Raw genomic sequence first — 7030 nt, forward strand, 5'->3', positions numbered from 1 at the left:
CATTTCAAATGTATGAGCTTCAAAACTAACTCTCCATTTCTAACACTCCTCCCTTTGCCCAACTTGCTCCTTTCATAGTCTGCCCCATCTCAGTTGATGACAACTCCTTGAATTCCTCCTTGGTATCTTTTTACCACATCCATCTATTCCATTAGCAAATCCTGTTAACTCTACCTTCAAAAGGGAGAGTTGCACAAAGAGGAAGTGGAAACAAAAAAATTCACAATTTGTATGGAAACACAAATGACCCTGAATAGCCAAAGCAATCTTGAGAAAGAAAAATGGAGCTGGAGGAATCAGGCTCCCTGACTTCAGACTATACTACACAGCTACAGTAATCAAGACAGTATGGTACTGGCACAAAAACAGAAATATAGATCAATGGAACAGGATAGAAAGCCCAGATATAACCCCATGCACATATGGTCACCTTATCTTTGATAAAGGAGGAAAGAATATACAATGGAGAAAAGACAGCCTCTTCAATCAGTGGTGCTGGGAAAACTGGACAGCTATATGTAAAAGAATGAAATTAGAACACTCCCTAACACCATACACAAAAAATAAACTCAAAATGGATTAAAGACCTAAATGTAAGGCCAGACCCTCTAAAACTCTTAGAGGAAAACATAGGCAGAGCAGTATGGAGGTTCCTTAAAAAACTAAAAATAGAACTACCATACGACCCAGCAATCCCACTACTGGGCATACACCCTGAGAAAGCCATAATTCAAAAAGAGTCATGTACCACAATGTTCATTGCAGCTCTATTTACAATAGCCAGGACATGGAAGCAACCTAAGTGTCCAGAGACAAATGAATGGATAAAGAAGATGTGGCACATATATACAATGGAATATTACTCAGCCATAAAAAGAAATGAAATTGAGTTATCTGCAGTGAGGTGGATGGACCTAGAGACTGTCATACAGAGTGAAGTCAGTCAGAAAGAGTAAAACAAATACCGTATGCTAACACATATATGTGGAATCTAAAAAAAAAAGGTTCTGAAGAACCTAGGGGCAAGACAGGAATAAAGATGCAGACGTAGAGAATGGACTTGAGGACACGGGGAGGGGGAAGGTAAGCTAGGACAAAGTGAGAGAGTGCCATGGACATATATACACTACCAAATGTAAAATAGCTAGCTAGTGGGAAGCAGCCGCAGAACACAGGGAGATCAGCTCAGTGCTTTGTGTCCACCTAGAGGGGTGGGATAGGGAGGGTGGGAGGGAGACGCAAGAGGACGGAGATATGGGGATGTATAGCTGATTCACTTTGTTATACAGCAGAAACTAACACACTATTGTAAAGCAATTATACTGCAATAAAGTTGTTAAAAAAAAAAGAGGAAGTGGATGTGCTAATATAGTTCCACTTCACTGCTACCAAAGACTTGAAAGGCTTCTCCTTAGTTAATTGAAAGGCCAATTAGCAGGCCTCTCTAAGGGCAAGCAAGCCCAAGTCAGATTTTCTTTTATTTCCTCATCCAAACCCTTCTCTCCCTCTAATCATCAGTAATGTTAATGATGAACTCAAGCAAAGCATTTCTCATGGTAGAATATGGGTTGCATTGTCTACTTTTCCTACTGGGTGGCATCTAAAATAACAGCACTTTGATAAGCTCATTGTTTCTCAAATTTAAATCCATTTTCACTTGGCTACTGCTTCACTAGTTGACACTGGTTTCTTGTCCACATTCCAACTATGGGCATAAAATAAAGTGCTATCTACAGTGTTCTTGCCTTTGAAACTGTCATCAAGTCATTTAAATAAAAGACATACTGCCAAATATTAATGAAGCTTATTAGAAAAATGCTATGATGCAGAAGATCCCTAGGATATAAAATTATGGTTTTATGCACTAATTTCGGTACCAAATGACTGTATTTTTTTTTTTTTTTTTACTGAAATGCTCAATGATGCTCTAAATATTGGAAGTTCTGAGAAAGTGGAACGAGTGAGCTATCCATTTGCCACTTAGTCACATGTTCACAGTGTCCTTTTCTATTGGTTATTAAGGCCAGTTCTATCTTGAATCAACACTTCAGTTCAAGCTCCTGAAAGTCATTGGTGTGGTTTGTTTGTTTTCAAACTCACATTTTTATTTAATAGAATCTGAAATATCACACTATAGCTTTGAGGGCAATAGTACAGGAATCGTAATGGTTTAAGTTTTACAAAGTTACATTTCGGCAGCAGCTTCATGGGAGTTGTTTCATAAAATTAAAGAGTGGGGCTTGAATAAATAAGAAAAACCCACCTGGAAAACAAACAACGACCCAGACTACAGTTGTCCGTCGTGACTATCCGAGAATTGTGCTTTCTGGGTTTCGAAGAGCTAGCTACTCTATTAATGTCCAGACTTGCAAAATTCTGCCTTATAAACATGGCTGGGAGGGGGGGCTATTAGTATGCCTAAAAAGTGCTCCCAGGAACAGGAACCTCAAAACCAGGCCTTGTTGAAACCGTGAGCCTGAACCGGCTTTGAGGGGATCTTTCATTTCTGGGGAGCTATGAGATAAGTAATCATCATAACGGGAACTATGGTGGCAGAAGAATCATATCATTTGATTCTCATCACCGTAGGGCCTGGGGCAAAAGCTCAAAGTCCTGTCTCTGGAGAAAGGCCCAAGGACCGCTGCTGTTAGTTGCCCGGTAATTTTCAGGGTCAGCGCCACACAGTGGCCGAGGACACAGCTCTCATCAGCCACAACGTGGTTTGGCGAACTAAATCGAGCCAGGTCCCGAAGTTACTGTACTGCCGTGCCAGAGTGGAGACCAACGTTTACTGGGTGGGTTGGAGACTGGGGGCAGAAACCACACTGCTCCAGAGCAGCAGAGATGGCTACTCAGTGGGGTTTGTACGGAGTTGGTAACAGGGAATTTTCTATTGAAGTGGATGACAAGTTGGAATCCCTCTGACTTCGGTGATTATAGGCATCAGTCACCAAGTTTTAACCTGGGAAAGCCATTCATGGGTTAGTTGGTGCTCCTGGGCAACGTTCAAGTCTGAACTCAACTCCTGGCTAGTGCCCAGGTACCTGTTCTGCAGAAAAGTCTGGATTCCTCAAATCCAATCCAAAGTCACTGCTTGAAGTGAGCTTCCTGTGTCAGACACTAAGTCAGATGGTTTCCATCAACACACATAATCGTAGGCGTGCCTTCTCCAGGTCCTGAGGAGGGCGTGGTCGTGCTGTGACGTGGGGGATGTGAAAGTGAAAGCCCAGGTGAGTGCATAGTTTGTCTTCCTGGACCTGGCCCTTGAGCTGGGCCGCTGCTCAATGTGCCTGGGCCACCTCTGCCCCCGGGGCCTTCAGCTCTGCTGCACGCTTGTCCAGGGCAGCTTTCTTGAAGTAATCTCACTCTCCAGGAATGGTGCTTCCTATTTGGACATTCGCAGATCCCACTTCAATCGTGTGTTGGAAGTCCACTGACAGGCCCGTGTTCAGCTCCATCCGGTTGGTAGGGATGCTGGGTTTCCTGCACAGCTCCTTCCAGAGGGGCAGTAACACCTGGAAGTCTGGGTCTGGTCCTTGACTAAGATCGTGCCCAAAGCCCCCGAGGGTCATCAGTACCACGAACTCCAGGCTGGGGCACTTGGTGTTTATGTGTTCCACCACGGCCACCATGGGGCAGGCCACGTTTGCTCTCCTCTCCGCTGGTGTTAATCTGGTCCATAACCTTTAACCTTTCGGGAGAACCTTTTTTCTGCCACGCACTGTTCACTTTGTCTGCCAGCTTCACAGAATCCACTGTTTCCAGCATGAAGAGATTGGGGACAGCCATCAATTTGCTGACATTTTGTTTCTGTAGATGGCCAATGAAGTGCCATTTGATCTCAGGACACGAAGACAGTATTTTAGGATTTGATGCTTTTTCAAGCAGTTCCTGAACATAGCTCTCCCCGAAAGTGCGCTGCTGGTGACTGTAGGCCTCGATCCCCATGTCTGCAGGTTTGGTTTTGCTGACTGCTACTAGCTGGGGCTGGATGGCTGGGAGTTCCCGCAGCTGCTGCGCTACCCCCCTGCTGCACGCACTTGTTCACTGCCCTCAGGGCGAACCCATCCCACAGCTCTGTGGCTTGCTGCCAGCTCTCCACATCCCCCAGGGACTAACGTCCTGGTATGGTCTTAAGAATAATGTTTACATAAGACAGGCAGTATAATAGCCAATGCCAAGTAATCTGCAACTGAGAAATTTTTGAATAATTTCACCAAAGAGTTTTAAATGCTACTTAAAACAGTCAAGTGAATAGAGAGATACATACATTCAATTCAGGATCAAATGTTTTAACTATCATTAGCATTCTTTCCAGAGCATTAAGTATATCCAGGAAAATTTTGCTTCATCTTCATAATTTCTGTAATCAATAGGCAATGTCAGTTGAGCTATCTGAATATTAATCCCACATATAGAAAAGAAAGGGAGCATTTACACCTAAAACTCAGTCATATGTTCATCTTTGTCAGCTCTATAATTTTAGACTATTTTATATTCAAAGGACAACATTTGTAAAATAAAGGCTAATTTTATTTATGCTTGTAAAAAGTATTTTACGTATTTTCACCTATATTACTGTTATATAAGCTGTTAATTATGAAGACAGTTATTAAAAAATGAGTAATGGCTTCTGATCCTTTGGCTAATGAACTTAAGTAGAGGTAGATACCTTTTAGTACTAAAGTGATAATATTATTTATTCATTTCTAGACACTATACTCCTGGTTTGCCAAGCAGTAATAAGACAGTTCATGAGGTTTAGATGTATAGATTATCTATTGTGAAACCCAAGTTGTATTAGATGTGGTTCTATATACAGTAATTTAGAATTATTCCAGCCTATATGGTAGGTAATTCACTCATTCACTCAGCACTCATTAGGTTCTATTACCAGGTTTTAAAAATGTAGTAAGTTGTTAAAAAATGATTATTGACGCCTTTCAAATTATGCAATGGAACTTGACCCAAAGGCAAGTTCTGTCTCCATCTCTTCCTGGCGTATGATCTCTGGTATGATGCTTAACCTTACCTCTGTTTTTAATTCTGTAAAATGGGTTAATATCAACACCTTTTTCATTGAATTAGTGTGAAAAGCAAATGAAATATTTTATGTCAAAATATTTTGTAAAGTGTAATAGAGATAAGAAATGTCAGTTATTATCATTATTGTAATTATACTACTATTGGCCCTTTTGTATGATATGTTTGTGTTTACTGGAACATTTTTATGATCTTTCCTGCTTATTTTATTAACCTTCTATAAAAAAAATAAAATATTTATACTTCTCAGATTTTATTTGAGTTTCCAGTTTATGAACTTAAATTTTCAATATGTATTTTAAAAGCAACATCAGCTCTACAATTCCCAATTATTTAACAACTATTGGTATAGTTAGATTTTTGGATTCTAGCTTCTTGAGTAGAAGAACATTGGGTGGAATATGACATACTGAACGTGGTATTTATAAGATATTATTTGGTTGGAATAAAGATGCTGGGAGTAGAGATACGGATGACTAGTTCATGTGTAAGGTGGCAAGGATCTGGACCAAGCAGAGCATTGGAAAGAAACAAAATTCAGTGAATTCAAACTAAATTACAAAGGAAAATCCGACAAGCTAAATAATAAGCTTAATGTAGACAATGAAAGAAAAATGTTAAATTACCATGTAACGTTGATTACCTGGAGAATGGTAATATCAGTGATGGAAAGATGGCATTTGAAAGGATGAGCCATGTTGAGAAGGAAATATGGCCCAAGAAACTGACCTCTGTTTTGGCCATGCTGGTGTTTGAAGTGTTGTTGATAGAATATTTTGTGGATCATAACTTAAAAGCAGTTTAAAATATGGAAACACAAATCAAAGATGAAGATGTAGTTTTAAGTGTGATGAAATGATAGCAAATAATGATCATGGCTAGTAACAAATGACTTATTTATGTTATGTTATGACTGACGACAACTGACTTATGTTACTTATGTTATGACAAGGGTTATTCTAAATGCTTTCTACACACTAACTCTAATTTTCACATCAAATAGTATCTCCAATTTGCTGATGAGAAACCTGAGGTACAGAGAGGCTACACAACTTGCCTTATATTACACAGCTAATAAGCAGCTAAGCTAGAATGAGAATGGATGAGCTCTTCCAGGAAACAAAATAGAAAAAGAAAAACAAAAGATGGAATGAAAGGCAATTCCCATGGGCAGTGGGAAAATGAGAAAGAAGGAAACCAGATTCCAGGAGCAACTAGAAAAGTAGGAAAAGGTCAGCTGAGCTTTGTCACAGAACAAGGCAAGGCAGTTTCAAGGAGGAGGGTGTGGTCTACAATGTTAAGTACTTCTGAGAGTTCAAGAGCAATGAACTCCCAGCAAAGCCTCTGGATTTGGGAGTGCTGATGAGACAGAAGCTTGGGTAGAGTGGTGGCTTCAGAAGCCAAACTACAGAAGATCAAGGGGATGGATATGAAGAGAGGGAAGTAATAGGTAAAGAATAATTTTTCATTTTTGCCTTTGAAAGGTTGTGACAGAATACTAGTATAAAGAGACTAAAGGGACAACTGAAGTTTTTAAAATTAGAACTTCATCTGATGCATGAGAATGTTTCAATGTAGTAAAGCAAGAGGCAAAGATGAGGACACATAGTATCTTTTCTAGACCATAACTACAGGTCAATAGAGGTAGAATACCTTCGTAAGTGCTCATATACTGATAACACATTTAGGCTTTTTTTTCTTCTTTTTAATTAAAAAAATAGTATGCAAACCCTTGGCACTTTTCAAAAATTCTTAATTTGGGGCTTCCCTGGTGGCGCAGTGGTTGAGAGTCCCCCTGCCGATGCAGGGGACACGGGTTCGTGCCCCAGTCTGGGAAGATCCCACATGCCACGGAGCGGCTGGGCCCGTGAGCCATGGCCGTTGAGCCTGCGCGTCTGGAGCCTGTGCTCCGCAACGGGAGAGGCCACAACAGTGAGAGGCCCGCGTACCACAAAAAAAAAAAGGAAAAAAAAAAAAATCTTAATTT

General features: G+C 40.6%; 1 protein-coding gene and 1 pseudogene across 2 annotated transcripts in view; both read right to left on the reverse strand.

Annotated features, from left to right (window-relative positions):
• The window catches only part of MAGI2 (membrane associated guanylate kinase, WW and PDZ domain containing 2), a 1308856-nt gene that overhangs the window by 276772 nt on the left and 1025054 nt on the right, over positions 1-7030 (reverse strand). The window lies entirely within an intron of this gene.
• On the reverse strand, positions 3282-4104 carry LOC112395045 (pyridoxal phosphate homeostasis protein pseudogene; annotated as a pseudogene).

This window comes from Neophocaena asiaeorientalis, unplaced genomic scaffold (assembly GCF_003031525.2).
Source record: "Neophocaena asiaeorientalis asiaeorientalis breed wild unplaced genomic scaffold, Neophocaena_asiaeorientalis_V1.1 scaffold170, whole genome shotgun sequence".
Lineage (NCBI taxonomy): Eukaryota > Metazoa > Chordata > Mammalia > Artiodactyla > Phocoenidae > Neophocaena > Neophocaena asiaeorientalis.